The sequence below is a fragment of the Rutilus rutilus genome (genome assembly GCF_951802725.1).
Source record: "Rutilus rutilus genome assembly, chromosome: 24".
Lineage (NCBI taxonomy): Eukaryota > Metazoa > Chordata > Actinopteri > Cypriniformes > Leuciscidae > Rutilus > Rutilus rutilus.
In genome coordinates, this window is record NC_140228.1 from 28,267,280 (window position 1) to 28,292,690 (window position 25,411).

The 25,411-nt window shown below is 38.1% G+C and overlaps 1 protein-coding gene across 1 annotated transcript in view; it reads left to right on the forward strand.

The window, feature by feature from the left end:
- pard3aa (par-3 family cell polarity regulator alpha, a) overlaps window positions 1-25,411 on the forward strand; it is a 444,866-nt gene that overhangs the window by 150,367 nt on the left and 269,088 nt on the right. The gene's annotated exons all lie outside the window — the stretch shown is intronic.

Genomic DNA, 25,411 nt, shown 5'->3' on the forward strand with positions numbered 1-25,411 from the left:
ACAGAATGATGAAGGATTTTGGTTTAGTTAGATTTCATTGTGGGTGGAGATACTCAGTGAGATACAGATTCTGATTCTAAATTTACTGAAGCCGAATATTCTGATTAGGATTTTTACTGTACTGATTCTGATTTGATTTTTCTCATCATTAGTCAGCTGATTCTGATTTGAAATCTACTTAATTTCATTGTTCTGAATCTTGTGCTTTTGATTATGATTATAAAAGTAGTGATTCTGTTTGGATTCTTCTGATCGTCAGTCTGCTGGTTTTGTTCTGAGTCTTCTGATTTTGATGCTAATTTTGAAAGTATGATTCTGATTTGATTCTTCTGATCGTTAGTCTGATGACTTGAATCTGATTTAGAAAGTACTGATTCTGATTTGATTCTTCTGATAGTCAGTATGATGATTTTGATTCTGATTTTGAATCTACTGATTGTAATTCTGATTCTTGACCTGCTCATTGGACCGAAACTCAAATTAACATGAAAGAGATACTTAATTACTTAATGAAATTGTGCTATTTTCACAATATGTATTGCTTTCTGTGAATCACAGCACATTGGCGTTTCATTTACCAGCAGCAATGTTGCAAAAGTTGTGAAAAACTTTATCTTGAATCTTGCCTTGTCATACATTAGTTTGTTTCTTCTGAAACTATAGTGTGATCTCTGAGGAGAGGAGGTGTGTGAGTTGGTAGAGAACAGTGTGCGCTCTGTGAAAGTTGTGTTTGACACTGGACGTACAGGGACTGACCTTGACAGGGGTCGAGTGGGCAGGTGAACCCGTCGAGGGAACAGCAAGACACACTCAGTCAGGTGTGGAGAGAAGAGAGAAGAGCTATGATTAACTGTGACAGCTCAGACCGGCCTGAGCCACACACACACACACACACACACACACTCAAGAGTTCACATCATAAGGCCTCATTTCAACATATATTTGTCAGTTCCGATTTTGTGATTGAATAAAGAATAAAGCTTTGGAGAAAGTGCATTTATTTCTAATTTTATGATGTGGTATAGTGCATATATAGTGCATTTATGTGCATAGAAACATGATGTTAATAGAACAGAGGAGCGATTGTGAAATGAACCACACGTTGCTCTTCAAGAAAACAGCCTCTATTTCTGTCCGGATCTCTTTCCACACTGATAGTCCTACAGGTGAGTGTGTTCCCATGCTACCAGGCTCTTCTTTAGTCTGCGTGAACCGTTGATTGTGTGTATTGTTGTGCTTTGTAAGCCGCCGCAGAGGGAGGTCTGCAGTGTGAATTCCCCAGTATCATGTGAATGCTGCCAGCGCAAATTCAATTCTTCTAGAAATATTTGTATTTGTACAACAGCAAAATACACATTGCAGATACTCTCCCAAAGATCCTGTTCAATCAGCTAGACTAATTAGTTAGCAACATCCACAAACCAGTTGGATATTCAACTGGTTTGTGTGTGTGAGAGTGTGTGTATATATATATATATATTACAGTACATTACATTATTCAACTTTTTTGCATCACAACATTAAAAATGTAATATGTAAAAGAGGTCTTGTACACATAAGTTCACTTTGTCGATACTGACAAAAACACACTTGCTTTGTTCCAAAACATATTGAGCTGCCTTCCAAAACTGCATTTTAATGCACTCCCAACACCAAGTCTGTTCCATACTCATATTTCTAAGGCTCCCTGCTTTAACCAAATTCTGTTTGTATCCTTCAATCCCAGAATGCATTGCAACTAACTTTCTCTGCCAGCGTTTTAGTTTTAAGTTCCCAGCATTTTTGATCATGTTCACAAAACTTTCATGGCCTCCTAAATATGTTGTTTTATGAATATGTAAGCAGTCGATATATCAAAAGAAAGAACAGAGGCTCTGCTATTTTTATTCTAGCTTCATTCTTTTGTATCAACAATTAAATGTCAGAACGATGATCAAAACATAGATCAAGTAGATGTAGTCCATCAACCCCCCCCCCAAAGCTTCACAGTCATTAGCTCTGGGGTTCAACAATTCATTCGGTATCATTAGGCAGTTTTGATTTGCTGTTGAATGTTTGATGATCATGTTAGCTTAATTGTGCATAAACATCTTCTATCAGCTCCTTCTGGTTTATGCAGATCATTTACTCCAATTGTTTTTGGATCCGGAGGTTCAGTAGTCTTTCAGAAGATGCGTTACAGCGCTCTCTATCGTATAACAGTGAAAACACGGATTCCCCTGGAAAAAATTGTCAATGGCAGGAAAGCGCTGTGGCAGAAACAAATGAAAATCTTGTCAATGGTCAATTGTTTGTTACATTTATATAGCGCTTTTCTGGGCACTCGAAGCGCTTTACATGGAAGGAGGAATCTCCTCAACCACCACCAGTGTGCAGCATCACCTGGATGATGTGACGGCAGCCATATTGCTCCAGAACGCCCAACACACACCGGCTAACTGGTGGAGAGGAGACAGTGATGAAGCCAATCAGTATATGGGGATGATGAGGATGCCATGATGGACAGAGGCCAATGGGCAAATTAGGCCAGGACGCCGGGGTTACACCCCTACTCTTTTACGAAGGACATCCTGGGATTTTTAATGACCACAGAGAGTCAGGACCTCGGTTTAACGTCTCATCCTCGTCCCCAACACTATACTGACTACACTGACCCACACAGACAGGGTGAGCGCCCCCTGCTGGCCTCACTAACACCTCTTCCAGCAGCAACCTGGTTTTCTTACGAGTCTCCCATCAAAGTACTAACCAGGCTCAGCCCTGCTTAGCTTCAGTCTTCTACTGGGTGTAATGGCTGCTGGCTACATGCCACACAGCAGGACGATACCACCTTCCCATACGACTTATTCTGTTTCCAAATCTCCTCATTTCCACGATTCTGAATCACAGAGTTTGCCCTCAATGACCAGCTTGATTACAGATAACCGGCTCTCCTCATCAGTCTTTCTCACTGTCTTATAGTGATGATAGATAAATAGTGAGAGCTGTTCTTGATGACTTCCCAAAAAAAAAAAAAAAAAAATCCTGCCCTTCCCCAGGAGAACTGAGATGGGCGTTTTATTCCAGCAATAACACAGAAATCCCAGCTGCAGTAGCGGCGCGATGGCCCTCGAGTTCGGCTGCCGAAACATGTAATCACAGACATTCAGAGTTTTCGTCTTGCCGAATTTGCATTGATTGTTCCTCTTCGAAGTAAGAGAAGGGGAAATGAGAACTCTTCCCTCACGTTTGATTATTTAAAAAAAAGAAAAAAATCTTTCAGCAGAGGTCAGGGCAACTAATAATTGGATTGGTGATGAGATGTAAATTATGGTAATGAATGTAATTTGCTTGTAATTATACAGAATCAGGCGTTCGTCTGACTTGTCTGACACCAAAGCGTAATCTTGCAAAAAGTCGAGAGAAATAAAGAAAACTTTGGAGCTTTCTGACGCTGTTGGCTGGTGTTGAATCTTAATGAAGGTGCGCTGGCATTGGTCTGTCTGGTTTATTTCCAGCAGTGCAGTGGCAGAGCGAGTGTTTGTAGTGTGTAGTGTGTGTCGAGGCCTGTGCACTGAGCAGGGGAGGTCCCTGGTGGGCTCAGAGAGGCAGGCACTCATTAGTACGGGAGTGTGTTGCGTTCAGGTGCTCTACCCTGGGGCTCGCTGCCTCTCTCCGTCGCACTTCTGGATCTTTTCAGCTTAGCTCCAATAACTCTCCATATCCCTCTCGCTCTCCCTCATTACCAAGCCTCCTCCTCTCCTTACGCTCGGCATAACATCATATCCCATCATGCACTTGGGCGAACCACTTTTTCAGTTGTTTATGTAACCATCTCATGAAACATGGGATAGTTCACACAAAAATGAAGATTCTTTCATTTATTCACCCTCATGCACTTTTAAAAGCTTATGATGTTATTTATTATGGGAACTCTACAATAATTGATGGGCGGAATGGAATGTTCACGTTAATTGCTGAAATCCAAACAATATCTGTCTATATTTTAGTAATATTGTGAAATATTATTACAGCTGTTTTCTATGTAAATGCAGTATTTATTCCTGTGATCAAAGCTGAATTTTCAGCATCATTACTCTAGTCTTCAGTGTCACATGATGCTTCAGAAATCATTCTAATATGATGATTTGATGATCAAGAAACATTTATGATTATTATCAATGATGGAATCAGTTGTGCTGCTTCATATTTTTGTGGAAAAGTGATGCGTGTATACTGGACAAACATTAAAGTAGTACTTATTGCTTGTGCACTATATTTCAATGCCGTCTAAAGTCACATGGATACAGGAACAGGAACTCAGTTCCTCACACAATAATATAATGTGACTTTAGACGGCATTGAAATATAGTGCACAAACAAATATGTACTACTTTTTTTGGACATTTTATGGTGTTGATTGTTATACCTCATATGGAAAGAACAGCACAAACATTCTGCAAAATATCTCCTTTTGTGTCCTTTAGAAAAAAGGAAAGCCATGTTCGTTTTGGAACAACATTCATTTTTGGCTTTTGAAACAGTCCTGCTGCTCCATCCAGAAATCATGATAACATACAGCCACTTCCAAGAAGGATGGAAATGACTCGCCTGATCTGTGATATCCCACTGCTTTGGTATCAGAACCTCAGAGATGTTTTTTGCTTTTTGTTTTAATGTTTGTCCAGCAATACTGCCCCCCCCCCCCAGCCTCGGGGGTGTTTCCAATCTGACGGCCGTCTGACTCGGGGATATAAACGTGGTGATGTTTGACAAAGGCTTCCCCGATGACACACCAGATCCTCAGCCATTAGGAGATTGCCTGCGGGGAAAAGTGCAGACACCTGCGGGCAGGCCAGCGTTTATATAATCAATTTGTTGTGTGGCTGGCCGCTCCCCCGCTTCCTCTTAAGCTGTGGTCTGGTAGAAGTCATTAGGAGGACATGTAGGGACATGGATACCACACAATGACAATATTATTTGTGAAAGATAGAAATTTGTGAACATTCTAGCTAGATATTCACATTATTTGAAGACATTTGGTCTCATTTACTAATCCTGGATTGTATGTATGCGCATATATACAGATGGCTGATCAGAGGTGTGTAATCTCGGTCTGTGTAAAAGGTGTTTTTTGTGTTTGCCCTTGTTTTTTTGGGGATGGTACATTCATGCGCATACACACGTGTTGTGAATCAATTGGACATTTTTCATGAGAAGTTCTCCTGTGCGTAGAAATACAAATAAATCATGCAATTATTAGTAGGGCTGGGTATCGAGACAGGTGTCCTGATTCGATTTGATTCTGATTCACAAGACCTCAGTTCGATTCAATTTGATTCTTGATTTTCATTTTGATTAAATTAATTAAATTATTACATTTTCACTGGCCCCACCACAAAAAAAAAAAAAAGTAATAAATGAATAAAATAGTTATTGTTTTTGTTATTTTTGGCCCATGTGTCCTTGTATTGTAATAAATAAGGTTTTGACATCCAAAATTAGATACGAGTGAAATTTAACCATTCTCAATTCCAATTTCGATACCACAGCTAAAACTACTAATATACATTTCAAAGATTATTAAAGACAAGTAAACAGTCATATATTTATATATATATATATATATATATATATATATATATATATATATATATATATATATATTAGGGGTGGCACGGTTCACAAAACCCACGGTTCGGTTCGTATCACGGTTTTAGGGTCACGGTTTTCGGTTCTGTACGGTTCATGTTGTTGTTTTTTCTTTTAATCTTTAACACTCCAAAAATTTACTTCAGCATATGATATATAGCTGAATTATCTAATTATTTATTTATTTATTTCATAAATGGGGTGTGTTTGCAAAACGCAGCTTCTCATTTCCCATTCTGAAGTAATATGAGTGAGCAGTCACCCTGAGGAAACTTTCAGTGGCCCTGGAGGTCCATCATCTGTAGAGCTACGTGGGCTGTGTTGGACCGTTATTTGTCAATTTATCCTCGTGTCTCGTCATCATAGGCGGGACATGTCCCCACCATTTTTTGCCAGGGTTGATATTATCTTGCAGCACGGGTGTACCAATACAAATAAATAAAACATTTCCAGTTAACTAGCAAAGTATTTGTTTCATTCGTTTGTTAAATAAGAAGCAATTTAGCGCTGAAATGTGTTTTTTTAATCAAGTGATCAAAGTGCTCGTTGCAGTTGCGATCAGTGGTGCTGATACAGTGTTCTCGTGGCTCGCGCACACACCGCAGCGGCCGCACATTCATCACTCGGACGCGCGCTTCAATCCATTGAGGAGACTCAAGGCTACTCGTTCCGATTAAATAATAAAACAAAATTCATACAAATCGGTCCCTGCTTGATATACAACCGCTGATAAACATAATCGGTTTTGATAAAGAAAAAAATATATACGAGCGCAGATTAGAACTCAGAACCTTTGATACGCTTGGCAAGTTCTGCCACTGGACCATTAGGCTACGTGGAACAGTCGATCTATGTAGCCTATTTATTCACATGAAAAAAACAACATATAGTGGAGTAGATCTCATTAAATGTCTAGGTAAACTCAGTGTACTATATAAATCGATTGCTGGACATTGTAATGTAATTCTACATATGTCTGATTTATGATTTAGCATTGTATTAGCACGGGCACGAGGCTACATTGCGCATGCGTCGAACCGTGCAAACCGCGCGACGCACACGCGCACCGAACCGAGACAAGCGAACCGAACGGTTCGGATGTTTTTTCATGTACCGTGCCACCCCTAATATATATATATATAAAATAGTTTTCAAGTACAGAAATTTATCAAATGTAAAATAACACTGCAACTAATCTTTACTGTACAAATTAAATAAAGGTTAATGCTTATTAAAGTTACAAAAACATAATTCAGTGAAGAGCAGGGAGTGATATTTTTGTCTTTTGTCTTTTGATTAACATTAAGAACACAGACAGCAGCAGGAATATTAGGCTTCTGCCACTTTAAGACTAATGCAGGAATATTAGGCTTCTGTCACTTTAAGACTAATGCAGGAATATTAGGCTTCTGTCACTTTAAAGGGATACTCCACTTTTTTCGGAAATAAGCTCATTTTACAACTCCCCCAGAGTTAAACAGATGAGTTTTACCGTTTTAGAATCCATTCAGCCGAACTCCGGGTCTGACGGTACCACTTTTAGCATAGCTTAGCACAGATCATTGATTCTGATGAGTCCAGTAGCATTTCTTTCAAAATGACCAAAGAGTTTCAATATTTTTCCTATTTAAAACTTGACTCTTCTGTAGTTAAACCGTGTACTAAGATCGACGGAAAATGAAAAGTTGCGATTTTCTAAGCCTATATGACTAGGAACTACTCTCATTCCGGCGTAATAATCAAGGAACTGTGCGGCCGTACCATGGGTGCAGCAGGCGTAATGATATGACGCAGCGCCTGAAAATAGTCCCCAGCTCGGTAACTTCTTCCAACGTGACCGGGACTAAGTTTGTCTAACCTATTAGACCTATTTTCAGGCGCTGCGTCATATCATTACGCCTGCTGCACTCATGGTACAGCCGCACAGTTCCTTGATTATTACGCTGGAATGAGAGTAGTTCCTAGTCATATAAGCTTAGAAAATCGCAACTTTTCATTTTCCGTCGATCTTAGTACACGGTTTAACTACAGAAGAGTCAAGTTTTAAATAGGAAAAATATTGAAACTCTTTGGTCATTTTGAAAGAAATGCTACTGGACTCATCAGAATCAATGATCTGTGCTAAGCTATGCTAAAAGTGGTACCGTCAGACCCGGAGATCGGCTGAATGGATTCTAAAACGGTAAAACTCATCTGTTTAACTCTGGGGGAGATGTAAAATGAGCTTATTTCCGAAAAAAGTGGAGTATCCCTTTAAGACTAATGCAGGAATATTAGGCTTCTGTCACTTTAAGACTAATGCACGGATCCAATATAATGATACACACGCGTTTCTTCTCTACTGATACTTAAGCTATAACTGACTATGTTTACTTGGATATTCGCAAAGGTGGGCATTTTGAGATACATTTGTGTGAATTTGTCCGTTTTAGTGCAAGGAGACATGCAAGAGAATTCATGTGGTTATTTGCACGCTGTCTGAGTCGGCAGCTGTGTGTGTGTGCTTCGAGTGTGTGCGCGTATAAAACTTCTCACACAGCGCACGCAAGTTCTCTTTCACCTGAATGCTTATATTTGCAAGGCTTGAAAACGTGTGAAAATGCTAAAGTTTCGTGCCCATGCAGCTCTGGTCCGATCGGGACACTGAGAGCTCCTTCAACTCTCTGGAACGTCTTTCACGCTGAAAGGTGAACCTGCATCCGTCAAGTTCAGCCCTGAATGAATGACAGGATCGCCGCTATAACATCCAACAAGGCAAATAAGAGGATGACATCTAGTGGAGATGACTAGTCAATCAGATATGTTCAAATTAATATTTGGAAATAAATATAAAATACAAAAAAAGACTGATTCGTGGCTTTTGAGAATTGATATCAAATCGGCCACACACACACACAAAAAAAAGATTAATCGAGGCTGCTTAATGTCACCGTTTCATTCCAATGTAGGAAATTGCAATAATTTAAGCCTCACGAGGAATAATAGTCAATTTTACAATAGTAACTTTTCTGAAATGAGGCAGCCTCAGTGATGTATGTAGGCGACACATGTGACCTCCGGAGGAGAAATGAGACACAATGTTGCTTGTGGTTGCTAATGTGGTCTGAGTGGTTGCTAGGGCTTGCTATGTGGATACTAAGATGTTTTGGCTGGTTCCTCATAAGCCAAGTCCAAAAAAGATACTTTAATAATAAAATATGTCATTTCTTCCCCCGGTCTGTGCAGCTGTAGTCCACGATGAGATATGTGGGTCAACTTGCCCCGTCAAAATCACAATCGTAATAGTAATTTTGTGTGCACATTTCACAACACATTAACGACACTTGTGTGTTCGTGACGCTAAATGAAAAAGAAAGTCACAATACAAAAAATATATCAAGTTATACAGTATTTCAAACAGTTAAAATGAATGAATTGAGACAAACTGACCTGCAACATAATATTTGTTTAAATCTCTAACATGAGTAACAGCAATAAAGTATCAATTGCACATGAAACTTGAACATTTACAAAATAGAACAGCGACTGTATTACAATTGCACACATGTATTTTAAATTGCACATGCTAATTCTTACGTCACCAAATTTCATCACTTCATCCACAGTCTTTCAGAACCTCTTCTTCTCGTTCTGGACCAAAGGCTTTGACTTCAATCTTACTTTCCTCTAACACCAAGAGCAGAATCAGTGTGCTGATGTGCATGGCTGAACGTGTGTGATTGCCCATCTGTTTTGTGTTTTGTTTTTGTGATTGTGTCATTTGCACTGCGAGTTTCTCTCTGTAGGTCCAACCATCACGTCTCCTCATGCTAATCAGGCTAGCCCTCAAGCATGCCGAACAGACCTCCAGCCAGACACTGGAATGCCCTGAAAGCACCCGCTCGAATCAAGCTGCATGCCACTGGCGCTTCACAAAGTGACTTCTTGCTCTTTGTCATTGAAGTGCCTTTTCGGGGGAGTGTTGGAGCAGTGGTTTATTAGCTGTGTCATCTCTTCATCACGCCACCCAGCTCCATTAGCGACACAACACAAATGAGCACGCGGGGAGGGGCGGAGCCTCGACACCGGAGTGGGCGGGAAGCTTGCCTAATTCACACTATTAGTCAAAGAACTATAAAAGTGACACAGTTTAATCTAAAGCTTATTATGGCTGATAATTGTTACCATTTATACTGTAAAACAGGGGGAAATATTTAATGAGGTGTGACAGCTGCAGAGAGACTAAAACACTTCCTTTGCGGACAAGACTGGTTTACTACAGAGAGGGCATTTAGCAGTGTAAAACAGGGAACGTCACGTTTATAAATACTATGATGGTACCAGATTGTAATCTGTACTGTAGCGCTTCGGTAGTTATCGTAGTATTGAATTATTAGCGTTTTCATATACCATGGGATTTCCATGATATTGTATCTTTCAATATTAAATATGTAATTGGGCATGCTCTTTTTTGCCTATTTTAAAATTAGGATTACTATAATCTAACACTCATTAAAGTTAATCTATAAAAACACTAATCAGTTAATTACACTGTTAAATGTAATGTTCAACACATGTTAAAATGAATATCCATTTTCCATACATCCACACATTATAATACTGATTCATACATTCACTTTTTAGCATTCAAAATTATTGTTTTTTATATTTTCATATCATGTAAATAATTATAGGTTAATTGGTATCAGCCAGAATTTTGATATCAATGCATTCATGCATACAACTTTTTTTTAAACATTTTTGTTTGTATACTGAACACTCTGATCAGATTAGCCATAACCAGATCATTTAAATATTTTACAAATTAATAATTAATAACAAATGATTTTACTATAAGTATATCCAACCTTACTGGGATTCATAAGAGTACACTCACGTAAACTGTTTACAATATAGCAAATCTCAACTGATTGATTGTTATATTGTTAAAAATAATAATTTATATTATCACCATACAATACATAAATGTCAACACACACACACACACACACACACACACACACACACACACACACACACACACACACACACACACACACACACACGTGTATTTAGCAAATCTCAACTGATTGATTGTTATATTTAAAAAAAAAATATATATATATATATATATATATATTATCACCATACAATACATAAATGTCAACACTCACACTCACACTCTCTCACACACACACACACACACACACACACACACACACACACACACACACACACACACACACACACACACACACACACGTGTATTTAGCAAATCTCAACTGCTTGATTGTTATATTGTTAAAAATAATAATTTATATTATCACCATACAATACTTTAACATAAACACACACACACACACACACACACACACACACACACACACACACACACACACACACACACACACACACACACACACACACACACACACACACACACACACGTGTATTTAGCAAATCTCAACTGATTGATTGTTATATTTAAAAAAAAAAAAATATATATATATATATATATATATATATATATATATTATCACCATACAATACATAAATGTCAACACACACACTCACACTCTCACACACACACACACACACACACACACACACACACACACACACACACACGTGTATTTAGCAAATCTCAACTGCTTGATTGTTATATTGTTAAAAATAATAATTTATATTATCACCATACAATACATAAATGTCAACACACACACACACTCACACTCACACACACACACACACACACACACACACACACACACACACACACACACACACACACACACACACACACACACACACACACACGTGTTTATGTAGCAAATCTCAACTGCTTGATTGTTATATTTTTAAAAATAATAATTTATATTATCACCATACAATACTTTAACATAAACACACACACACACACACACACACACACACACACACACACACACACACACACACACACACACACACACACACACACGTATGTAGCAAATCTCAACTGCTTGATTACTTGTATTCAACAAGTGTCATGAGGCATGAAGATATTATAAACATCAACATCATGATTTTCTCTAGAACTGATTGAAACAACGCAAATATAAATAAATCGTCTAGCGACTCACACTGTTTCACACAGCTGCATTGTTTCACAGGTTAACAACTCACATTTTTTTCTTCAGCTCTTAGATTAAAACCGTCTTGTTTTGTCTGCTATAATCCGTTTAAAAGCATTGTTGTGTTGTGTGTGTGTGTGTGTGTGTGTGTGTTCTTATCCAAAGTTTTTCTGCACTAAACACTTTCCACCTCCATTCAGCTTCTCCTCTCTCTTGTCCTCCTCAGCACTAACATGCTAAGTCAACATGTGTGAAAAAAACGGGCAGATCCAGCTCAAAGTGCATCAGTGTGTGTGTGTGTGTGCGTGTGTGTGTGTGTAGCACCTGCTCAGCTCTTCAGCAGAGACACGTGGAGGATCATTAGCAATGTCACACAGTCATCTGCATTCATCGGGCACGATGCATCTCAAGTCCTTAATTCAAAGACTGACTACAAAGCCAAGTTCACTTCAGTGGGATCAACTTTGTGAATACAAACTAAGGCGGGATCGCTTTAGTTCTGCCAATTCCCATGGCGCTGTCAGAATAAAACACCCTCGTGATTTGCGCTTGTGTGTTGAGAAAAACAGGCGCAAACGTCAAAACTCTGGAGTTCATTAGAGTTTGCAGTGAACATGTCTACTCTGCTCTTTGAAAGTTTTCTACACATGTTGTCATGCGAGGATCAGAACCGGGGATCAGCTTAACCAGACCCCTCATTAATCTGCTAATGATCTGTGATTAGATTGAAGCACACTCACACACTCAGACTCGCGTGGATGTGCGTTGCAGAAAATTGTCTCTGCCAGTTTCCAAACTTTGTTTCTGTCTTTCCGTGCTTTTGAACAAAAATCCTGCCATTAACATGACGTATTAGCCTTCTAACACACTCAGATTAAAGTGTAAATGGGCCGTGTCCAAGAACTCGGGGAGCAACATCCAGTGGCGCCTCCAGGATTTTTTTCATAGGGTGGCCGAAAGGGGCCAGCAAAAATGTTAGGGTGGCACAATACCAGCGCTTAATTTGAGCCGGAACACGTTCCGTCACCTCCGACATTGGATCCGGAAACTTTTTTATTGGATCCATCATCCGGCACCTCCCGTGTCACTAAAATTAAATGCCTAAATGAAAATTTTTTTTTTTTACTTTTTGTGTAGTGTTCAATATTTGTGACGTGCGCGCTTGTTGTACGAGTCGAGATTGCTGTATAGCCTCGATCGTTTCACTCAGAGGAAAAATGTAAAAAAGACAGGAAAGTTTGCTTAACTTTTTCAAATACGCTGGACAGTCAGATCCGAAACAAGCAAAAATCGTTTCCGCTGATCAAAAAGGAGACCACGCGGTGGACACAGCCTAGTATCGACATAATATCTCGTTATTTCGAAAAAATAAGGGGACATTCTAATCTGCATTAAGCCACATTGGTTTTATATGGGAGGAAAATGCTTAACGTGTAAATGCGTTCATATTATGGGCTCATCTGTTGAATAACAACATCGAGGGGAAGCTCGATTTTTTTGTGCATAGCCTATTTGTTAGGATTTTAGTATCATAATGATTAATAAATGCACGCGTAATTATCCGTGAACTTGATTTGAACAAATACCTTTCAACTTGTGCAAAATTCAGAATAAAAATGAATGTGCAGAAATTTGTACAACTAGAGGGTATGTAGGCCTACTATAATGTTGTAGCCATTAAAAAACGCATTTAGTTTCATATTTGTTAAAATATTGTAATGTTATTTTTTTTTTCCATTTATGTTGATTTATGAAAAGTGAACAGAACAACACGAGCGAGTAAGGATGTGCAATATGAGACATTAAGCGGGTCAGACATGATTTTGACCGTTGAAGTTGAAGTTGTTTTGTAGAAAAGCCTTTCTTTAAAGTGAATTTCGTTTTGTATAAATTGTATCTTAATTTTAATCAATTTTTCATCAACCAATTGCCTGTATTTAATGAATAGGCTACGAAACAAATATAACGGAGGCGCCTGCGCGCTCACTTGCATTGTTGCATTGTACGTGAACTAGCACATCCTAACTTAACAAAACTCGGTGTATGCCTCACACAGACATGACAAATAAATCAAATACACAAAGCTTGAAATGTCTTTAAACGAAATAATTCAAAACGAAAAAAGAAAAAGGCTACTCTCTGATTATGTAATCCATTAGGCTTATTTATGTGCATTTCTCTCTATAGGCGCGTTCACACAGAGTCGACACTAATAGAGAAAACACTTGTTTATTAATAAAAATCAATACACGCGTCACCGGATTTACAGATGCATGCACACATATTATTTCGAAATAACTAGATATTGTGTTGAAATAAAATTATTATTAATAATAGCCTACATCTTTTAGAATAGGCCTATTTGATTGAATGCTGAATGTTGCGCTTGTTCAATTTTAAAAAAATAAAACTTGTTGTTTAACTAAGCTGTTTAAATTTAATTGAAAGACTCACGCTGTATGAAATCTATCGAGTCGGTCAGCGCCACCACCAACACAAGTGACGCAGACAGAGATGAAAATGTGGAATAAAGCTGTTATTTTTGTTTTATTTGCACAAGTATTCTCGTAGCTTCGTAAAATTACAGTTTAACCACTGATGTCACATAGACTACCTTTTCGATCATCTAGGAACTTTTCTGGGCCTTGAACGTCATACTCTGCTGTCTTAATTTGCATTCTGGAGATGAACGGAGGTCTTACACGTTTAGAAATGACACGAATGTGAGCAATTAATGACAGAATTTTTATATGACATACGAAAACCAAGTTTTACTTACATTAAGTTTCCTCTCCTGCGTTGCTTGATCCTCCTGAACTTGAACGAACCATGTCCATGTGCTGCATGCTTCGCGGTATTGCGGCTATGGCGGCTGCCGTGTGTAAAGTGCGCGAAGTTGCCGCAATGCACGTAAAGAGGGGGAGGGGTTGAGAGCGTATTATACAGCTCATATAATACAAGTTTATTATTTACATTTTTTAATAGCCTATAGTGTTTCATTAATAACTATGATAATTTATAAAATAAAATCACTATACTAAAAACTCCACTCTTTCTGGTTGGGGGGGCCAATGGGGTGGCCAGTGTCATTTTGGGGGTGGCCGTGGCCCCCCCTGGCCCCCCCTTGGAGGCGCCACTGGCAACATCTCTTCAGTTTTGTTGAGGTTTTTCTGAGAACAGAAAGTTTTGGTTTCCTCTAGATCAGCGGATCTCGTCTTTTTTTCCACAACAACGTTCGAAGGCTGCATGATTGTTCTAGTTGTTTGTGATTTACTGGATAATGATGAAAGATAGGGATTTTTAGAAATACTAAATTTTACTCAAAATTTCCAAAATCCCCCCCCCCCCCCCCCCCAAAAAAAAAAACAAAAACAAATATATATATAAATAAAAAAAAACAAATAAAAAAACAGTAATATTGTGAAATATTATGACAATTTAAAAGGACTGTTTTCTATTTTAATTCATTTTAAACTGTAATTTATTCCAGCTGAAAATTCAGCATCATTACTCCAGTCTTCAGTGTCACATGATCCTTCAGAAATCATTCTAATATGATGATTTGATTCATGATTCATGATTATTTTCAATGTTGAAAACAGTCGTGTACAATTTTTTTTCTAAATTCTTTGATGAATAGAAAGTTCAAAAGAACAGCATTTATTTAAAATAGAATATTTTCTAACATTATAAATGTATTTACTGTAACTTTTGATCAGTTTAACTCATCCTTGATGAATAAAAGTATTGATTTATTTTATTTCTTTCCCCCAAAAATTAAATAAAAATGACCCCAAACTCTTGAACGGTAGTGTTTAATGTTACAAAAGCTTTAGATTTCAGATAAATGCTGTTCTTTTGAACTTTCTATTCATCATAGCATCATGAAATAAAAATGTAAATAACTGTTTTCAACATTGATAATAATCATAAATGTGTCTTGAGCATCAAATCATCATATTAGAGTGATTTCTGAAGGATCATGTGACACTGAAGACTGGAGTAATGATGCTGAAAATTCAGATTTGATCACAGGAATAAATTACACTTTACTGTATATTCACATAGAAAATAGTTATTTTAAATTGGAATAATATTTCACAATATGACTGTTTTTGTTTGTATTTTTAATCAAATAAATGCAGCCTTGGTGAGCAGAAGAGACTTCTTTTAGAAACATTAAAAATCTTACCGATCTAAAACTTTTGACCGGTAGTGTATATTTATTAAAAGTTATTTATATTCATTCAATTCATAAAAAAAAAAAAAAAAAATGTTTTAGTTAATGATAATTAACATGAACATGAATTCAATAATTTCTATGGAGATGAAATACAAGATTCGGGATTGTGATGCTCTATTTTGTCACCAAAAGTTGAGAGAAAGTTCTCTTTGACTCCAGTATTCGGGTCCAATTGACTTGATTTGAAACTAACTCGTCTCTTACCAAAGATCTTATGCGTTCCTTTCCGCCTAACAGAGTGTACAAGCGTCCTCAGTGTGGGCTCAGTCCCACATCATTGCTGGTCTTGTCAAGTGTTAGTTGATTTGCATGCGTGGTTGAGTCTGGGCGGCCGTGGCCTCGGGCTCATCCCGGGATCAGTGAGTCTCAGGAATGGTGTTTTTGGAGCTCATGTCTGGAGGCTGTTTCCCTCACGAACCACAAGCCACCTACGCAAAGACGAAACACAATGAGGACCAGAGGGACGTCACGTGTCAAGAGCACCATGATGAATAAGGCAAAACTAGAGAAGGACGGCACTCCACAGATCAGCGGCCTTGTGTTTGAATTATGTCTTACTAAAGAAATGCTCTATCTCTTGTGTGTGTGAGAGAGAGATTGCAAGAGTAGGTGACTCAACCCACGTATTGTCAACCTCGTAAGATGGAGCAGCCGCTACACATGAGAAAGTCCATGCAGACCTCGCTGGAATTTCCTGGGAGTCGATGTCTCGCCCGGGAAACTCTTAAGTGCTGTTTGTTTTAGGCTTCCCGCAAACCCTCCCGTTTTATTATAGCATTCTATCATAGGTGAACTCACCCTATGGCCAGATCTTTACTGATACGTTTAAGGAGAAATAATGGGGCCAACAGATCATTAGGCCAGTGCTTTTTTTGGCTAAGGAATCGTTGCTTTGATCTTGAGGAAAACATTTTTCCTTGACCATTTTGCGGTTGTTATTTTTGCCGATGCGGGGCTGTATGGGAAAGATGAAATGATTCAACAATGTTCCGAGTTTTAACAAGTCACGCTGACTATGTTTGAAACCAGAAGAGCTTAACACTGCAATCTGGCAAACATGTGTCTGTCATTTGAAATAATGTATGCAGAGGAACTAAACACACTATGTGTTTGGCTTTGTGTTCATTTTAAAACTCTCGGAGGAGCTAGCATGCGTTTACTTTACTGAATGAAGAGAATATTGTCTTTTTGGGCTTCTGATGTTTTTCTAGCTTTTTGGGTGAAGATTTCAACAATGATTGTGGATGCTAGGAAACACGGTTAGAATACAAATAGTTTGAGTTGAGTTTAGTAAGTGAAGTTTGACTGCAGTCTTTGTTTATTGCACTTCTGTTTAGGGACCACACATCCAATTCTCACTGTTGACTTGTTGCTTATTAGTGTATTACTAGGATATTGGCTTGATAACTTGATGGTTGTTGACATAGTTTTTTTAAAACATTTTTATGCAATTCTCTTCTTAGATCATACACTCTTGAAAATAAAGATTCTGCATTGGCATTGATGGCTCCATTGATACTTCTATGTAACCTTTCCATTCCACAAAAGGTTCTTGGAAAACAGGGTTTTAAGTTCCTCACATAAAAATTGATTTTTTAACTTTTTCCCGACCAGCATTTTTTATTTTATTTTTTAAAGCCAGCCACTGCCAGCATTTTTAATCATTTTCACAATAGTTTCATGGCCCCCAGAATATTTTGTTGTATAAATATCTAAACATGCATTATATCAAAAAAAAAGAAAGAACCCATCCTCTGCTTAAAAAAAAAAGAAGTATATTCTAGCTTCATGCATTCTTTTTTTAATCAACATTTGAATATGGGTAAGTCAATTTTTTTTATTAATAACCTTTTTGAGCAAAAAGCTGAGAAAATCATGTTTTTATCAAAGAAAACATCTGGATTCAGAACGATGATCAAAACACAGATGGAGTGGATCGAGTCCATCAACACCTCAAAGCTTCTCAGTCCTGTAGCTCGTCCTGGGTCGACATTTCATTCAGTAACATTAGTCAGTTCAGATTTATATGATGTTTAATGTTGGTGTTCGCGTTATTTTACATATGCATAATTACATGTGCTATCGCTTGTTTCAGATTCAGAAAATGCGTAATTGCGCCCCCTACCGCCGAAAATTAACGTCAGTGGCGGGAAGAAGTTAAGACCTGTTCACTGAAAGGCTGTTTAAGGGACACAAAATGGTCCTTCTATGGCATCATTCCTCGACAAAACCCTTTTGGCTCCTTTATTTATAAGTGTATGAATCTGAAGTCAGTCAGCCGGTGTGGGCACAGATGGCATCAAAGTTGGACTGACATTTTTCAGCTCTCATTGCCATCGACTAGTCCATCAAGAGACAATTTTGTATTATTGTATTATAGGAAAATTGCACAATTATACAATTCGTTCTATTAACATGAAAATATGCATATGCACAACCCATAGTGATCCAGTGTAGTTGTGCTTCACTGGGAGTCTGTGTTGGAGACCAGTACCCGTCCCCTTGGTTTTAGCGTGTCTACAGTAAGTAGTTTGGACATCATTAGACACTGGACACCCTAAAAAAAATGATTTAAACAACTGTTCAACTATTCAAATAGCAAACACTCCACTTTATTAAGTATATTAATAGGACATTGTTGAAAATAACGGTTCATAATTAAATCTGTAAAATATTTCTTGAGCAAGTTAACTTCTTATTCGAACTGTGACTTGGCATTAACACAACATCAAAGTCATATTTCCTATCTTTCCCTTTTCCCTCAGCACTCCTTCACGCTCCAAATACCGGACGAAATACCATTTGCTATAGAAACTTCAAGGGTGTAATCTCAGAACAGATTGAAACATTATCTCCCTCCAATTTACAACATCTGCTCATTAAACTAACGTCTGTGTGTCTGAACTAAGCATTTGTCTTTGTATTCGTACTTTTCCTCTGTGGAATTTCCTTGTGTCAGCAGTACAGTTGGATCTTTCCCACCTCTCCCTCTTTCATTGTTTCTCCGTTCCCCTCCGTGCTTCCAAACATGTGGTTTTGACTAACACAGAGGGGGAGGCATTATTGTAATTGGCTGTTCATGACAGTTTAATAAGTAATCACCAGTAAGACCACAAAGACGGACCCATGATCATATCAACCGACAGCATTTGAGCTTCTGCTAAGCTTTCCTGTGGTGTACAGTAAACGGCTATAGGAGTTGGGAAAGTTTCAAACGATTTAGACAACGGTGGAGTTATTTCATGTATTTAATGTCGTCTCTGTCACAGATAAGCACTTGCACCCACTCGTCTGACCAGAGGTGACCCTTCCAGACCTTTCCGTCTGATAACTCTTTGCTTTTGTTTGGACAATCTCCACTCAGATTAAAGCATTTGTATGTTTGTGCATCACTAGTCGTGCCAAATATGGGCAAAAAACAAAGACGTTCCTTTCCACTGATAATGATGACATTTTGAAGAGGAATTGTGAAGAAAATATATACGTATGTTAGTGAAAAATTTATTTTATGCTCATCTAGGATGCATTTATTTGATCAAAAATACAGTAAATAAATAATATATATTATTACAATTTAAAACAGCTGTTTTCTATGTGAATATATAGTAAAGTGTAATTTATTCCTGTGATCAAAGCTCAATTTTCAGCATCATTACTCCAGTCTTCAGTGTCACATGATCATTCAGAAATCACTCTAATATGATGATTTGATGCTCAAGAAACATTAATGATTATTATCAATGTTGAAAACAGTTAAATCTGTGGAAACCGGACTTATTCAGGACTGAATAGAACGTTAATTAAACCAGAATTTATTTGAAATATTTATTTAAAACTCTTTAAATGTCTTTCCTGAGGTTTTACTGTGTCCTAATACTGACCACGAACTTTTAAACGGTAGAGTGTATGTTCTTTAAAATACATATTTAGGCATAGTTTCAGCTAACTCTCATTTATTCAACTTCCACTTTTTGTCATTCAACCATTCAACCAATTATTTTGCACTGAATATCCATTTTCACTTACAACATGTTTGAGTATGCAAGTGAAACGGATTGCAAGCGGCAATTCATGTTGACTTTGAATTGCATTGACTCCTTCTGCTGTGAAACACAGTGAACGCTTGTGTTTTTGACGGGCAGTGGTCCTGTAGCTGGCAGATCCAGTTTTCCGTCAAGGTGGCTGTAGTTGAGGGAATGCCTCTATGGTATTGACATTAGGAGAGTTGAGTGTAGTCGTAGCTCAGCAGAAATGTTTGGTTAGCTGATTAGCGCTCCTCCAGGGACTTCTGTTCTCATTCCTCTCCGCTGGCCTACTGGTGACACTGGGGTGTTGCCACTCGTGTCGAGTTAATTGCTCTCCCCCGTACAACTCTGATTGCTGTCGCCAGCATGTGGGAAACGTCGACCCAGATGAGTCAGGATTCATTTCGTGAAATCCAGGCTTGAGTTTCCAGTCCTTCCTCCTTTCCCTATCCCTTTACATACTCTTTCCACTTTATCATTGTTTATATCAGTCCTCCTTGTGTCTTTCTCATCTAAATGTGGACGTGGTAATCTCTCCAGTAGATTTGTTTCAGTTTAATGCAGATCCTCCCAGCTTGTTCACATGTATTTGTTGCCCTTCAGAGAGTCAGAAAGTATGTGTTGATTAATGTCTGACTTTGCAGAAGGTTGATAAAACACATCTGAGGTTTTAAGTCATCATGTAAGATTAACTTTGCATTTAGACTCGTGTAAACGGGTGCATTTCCCATTAGAGTCACATGGGAGATGTGATCTATTCCAGATCTCTTTTGAGCTTCAGATTTAACGTTATGTTGACTAGACGGTGTACACAACCGTCCGGCTGTCCAAACCTTATCCTCAACATTTACTACTGTGCTTATGTGGAATGTACTATTTTGATTAGAGTCAGAAATAATTATTTACATTAACACTAAAGATTTGGGAAGCCGTAATATATTTCCTTTAGTGAAGCACCAATAATACAATTCTAGTTGATTCTGATATGGCATTATTAGCGATATAGCGATAAACATTAAATGGATGAAATGATATGCAATTTTTTTCTAAATAAATAAAAAATAAATGTTACACATAAATGTATGCATCACAGCAATATAATGTACAGAATGAAGTATGTTTTTTAATTTTTTAATTTAGTTGATTATTTAATATTATTTAGGAATTTTTATGTTTTTAAATATTACATTTAAATCAGTGTTAAATGATGGCAAAGGTCATCTAAATGTAAACATAAAATAATTAACATATACAATTAAATATCCAGTAGTGACTGATATGAATACCATATATTGTGCATCCCTAGATTCCTCCAAATGTCTTGGTTAATATAGTTCACTAAAATTAAAACCATTAAAACATTTTTTGTTGCCTAAAAAATAAAATAAACATTAACTGAAAAAAAAAATATATAGACAGTATATTTCAGCTAGTTGCCAAAACAACATTTAAATGTTTTTATTTAGTTGATGTACTGAACTTGATGTACTAAATTAACTAAAAGTAATAAATATGAATAAAAACGATAATGATAAAATGACTAAATCACGCAACAATATGACTAAAACCTTAAAAATAAAAGCTATTATCTCAACAATCCTATAAAATAACACTGCTGGTTATTACTAACCAAAAAATGTAAAGTTGAAGGTTGATTCGTGGCAGTTGTGTCTGGAAGTTTTAGTATCTTTCTCTCAGTCTTTCAGTTCTTGAATCCCCTTATCTTTCACTCTCTTAGTTAAACAATTGTTTTTCAGTTCTGGTTTCTTATCACCACTCTCACTTTTACATCTTCAGACTGGAACGTCTCACATTCCACCGTGTCGAAACGCACAGTCGCAACGCTCCAGCACTCAAGCAGGACACTCACTCTTTCTCTACATCTGCCTCTGAATCCTCCCGGCGTGTTCTCCGACATTCTTCCCTAGAGAAAACAAATCCTCACTGTATACAAAACTGAAACTCTGCCCTATTCAGATCTACTCAAGATCAGCTGCCTCTAAATTGAGTATTACCCCACTATTCAGCGTGTGACAGTCATCTCAAGTCTTGCTTTTTGAACAAATCCCAAGATATTCCTTTTGAACACTTTGTCAGTGCCCCAATGCAATAAAAAGTCTATTTTTCCAAAGTTAAGCTACCTCCTTCATGAAGACTTTGTGTACCCCGTTGGCAAATGCAAATGTAGGTTGAGATATAGTTGAAAGAGGTCCCTGCCTAAACCTCCAGAGATATCAATATGGATGCTCTGGTGACACTTGGCTCTTTAAAAAGAGTTCCAGCAAAGACATTATTTCATATTTTATTAACTAAGCCCCTTCAATTAGACTCCTCGGCCCTCTAAACGTTCAGAAGCTGGCCAGTCCTTGAAGCATAGCATATTTATCCATCAGAAAACCAAGGTCGTATTTGGAACATCCATAGAAATCCATAAAATTTTGCCTGGTTTAGCCAATCATTTCATTTGCAACATATGAAAGGCGACAGAGGGGGAAACGAGATGAAATGGGAGTTACAGGCTTGGCCTCTTCCTGCTTCTGCTCCTCATAGTGTCCTCTTCCACAGCCTTATCAGTATTCCTCAGCGTTCCCCGTCCTCTCCATTACCCACTACTGGCAGCCAGTCAGGGACACTTTCCTTTGGCAGGTAAGCGGCCCGCAAGGACAAACTGGACACACGGGCAATTTAAATGATTGGAAGCAGTAAGTAATATATTAGAGAGCCCTGTGTTTGAAAAGTCAGAAGCAAATTGCATGTTATTAGTGCCAACTCAGCGAAGCAGAAAACACAAGGTTTATAGAGGAACGAAGTAAAGTTAGAGATGAAATTATGATGCGAAAGATCGACGTATCTACATTTCGGCATCTCGTAGATTTTAGAGTAAAGGTCGAGAATGTGAATGAAGGCTTTGTGGTGCATCGCATCGGAGATACCGGTGAATATTCTCCCTCAATTACAGACTAATCCACAAATCTCCGCCACACGGCCCTCAACGAGAGGCGGTGGATTAGAGATGTAAATATGATGTCTGAGAGGGCGTCCCTGGTGAGTTTAACCCCATCTTTGGTGTCTAGGTTATTTGCAGGCCTGTGTTTCCCCCTCTATTCATAATCCTCCATGGAGAGCTGAAATTGGTGCTTGGTCTCATTAGAGGGCCTGGTCATACCCCTAACACACCTGAGATCGATGGGTACAGGCCTTTAAGTGGTCGTCTTGGTTATTAAACGCAGGGGAAGCCAATTTCTGGCCGAGGAAAGCTAATCCGATCACACATTACGAACCCATATTGGCTGGAGTGGCGCGAGAGGGAGAAAGGGATGAAACGGGGTTGTGTGTCCTCTGTGTGTACTTACTAGATGGGCTGTTCAACAAAAGCAATATTGTCAGAGCAGCATCACATGCTTTCTGCAATCCATGCTCTCATTGTACTTCTAAAAATTGCCGGTTTAAAAAAAAAGGCAGACATTTTCTCATATTAAAATATGCAGAAATATTTTAAACTCATGTGATTTCCACCCCAGTATCGTTTGTGCATGAGAAAGTTGGTTGATGCATTGATAGAGAAGTCAAATGACACACTTGTGTCTTAAGTAACTGATATTTTTTGGATGTGAAAATTTGAAGACTAATTTTGCAGAACATCTTTGAGTTACATTAATTACGCCAGGAAAAGAGAAATATTTACCTGCATTGAGCAAATTAGTATAGTAATGCAACATGTTGCAGAGAGCATGTGGTTTGATTCTCTTCAAAGATTTTGTGATTTGATTCTTAAAACTAAATCAAATTAGGATATGAACACATGCATCAGATGAGCAACCACCTGCTCCCAGAAAATACTCAAAGAAATCTGCTGTGGTCAAATTAGAAAAAAAAAAGAAAAAGACCAAAAATTGGACAGAAAAGAATGAGGTTTGTTGAGAAGTTCCACGTGGATTCGTTCAGGCCTCATCTTCAACATGATTTAAAATATTTGTCCAAAATTGGTGCATTTCCCAACATTTCCCGACTTTCTCTGTAATAGGTTCCACAGACATATTTTGGCTTCCTTCATACTTCTGCATAGATTTTTGATGTTACTGATCAGATGCGATTTGGCCGAGTTCAACAACCCTGTCACATTCAATAAAACACTGTTTTTGCCTTTGTTGCATTGTTCTCTGAAAGCCCCATTAGTTCCCGCTCCCATTATCTGCAATCCGCATGTCACTTCTTGTTTGACGTTAGTAATATGTAATGTAATTTTATGGAGGCCGAGACAACGTATTTGGATGTTATTTGATCTTTTATTTTTTTTTCTTAAGACCCATCTCTGTGCGTTTCGAGCCATCTTGGCCTTAAGCTAATTATTGAATGTAATCACAGACATAGGTTAGAGTTATACAGTTACACTTCGACTGAGAGGGCCTCGTCATTAGAGCCATGAACTGAATGTGAACTGAACACCGACAAAAGGAAGTGTATTAAAAATCATTATTGAGTTCAGTTCCTAATTGAATAATAGGGCCTCCCTTGGTCTGGTGAGTATTTTTGTACGGCCTCAGGCTATTCGGATTTCACGGTTCTGTTTTCATTGTAGACCTCATGTGGTGAGTCGTGGCCTGACCGAAACTTTCTGTGTCTGTAAAATTGTGACTTTCTGTAAGCTGCATATGCATGCGTACGGTATCAGATGGTAGTCGCAATATGGGCATATGCTGTGGCAGGACGTTGTCGAGGGATGACAGGTGGTTGCTGGGACATTTGCATAATTATGGATGTACCACATACACTTGTAGCAAGTCATAAACCCAGAGATCAGAGAGCTGAGAAATTCCAAGCGCTCAGAGCTTCTGCCAGGTGGCAAGACACTAACAGTAAATCTGCCCGTCGACACTCAGACACAACTGCAGATGACGTGAACGCTTTACTTTCCCGCTGACTGTGGCTGACGCATGGGGGAAAAAAAAAGGTTTCCTGGGGGAGTTTGTTTATTCCCCTCGGGTCTAAAATGTCACTGTCTGTGGCTATTTTAATCTGAACTGGTTTTCTATTTTCTATGATATTATAAAATGGAGAACTTTAAATGAAATACTGAACTCTCATGTACTCTAATGTCCATTATATTGCCAAGTGTGGCAATTTGCAATTCACCTTCAACAAATTCAACAAAAAGGCTTAAAGGGGTTATGACATGGTTTTTGTTTTTGTTTTATTATGTTCCCTTAGGTGCAATTATAGTATTACTATAGTTTTTTTTTCCTTTTCCCAACCTCTTTCTCATCCTCTGATTCAAACAGTCTGTTTTGGGGCTGTTTCCCCTTTAAGAGTTCAGTGTTAACGCCCACTGTTATGATTGGCTAACGTCATTGGCTAAAAGTAGTTTTAAGATGAAATACATTACTTACCGATCGTTCGGCAGCGTATTCAAACATTTTGTT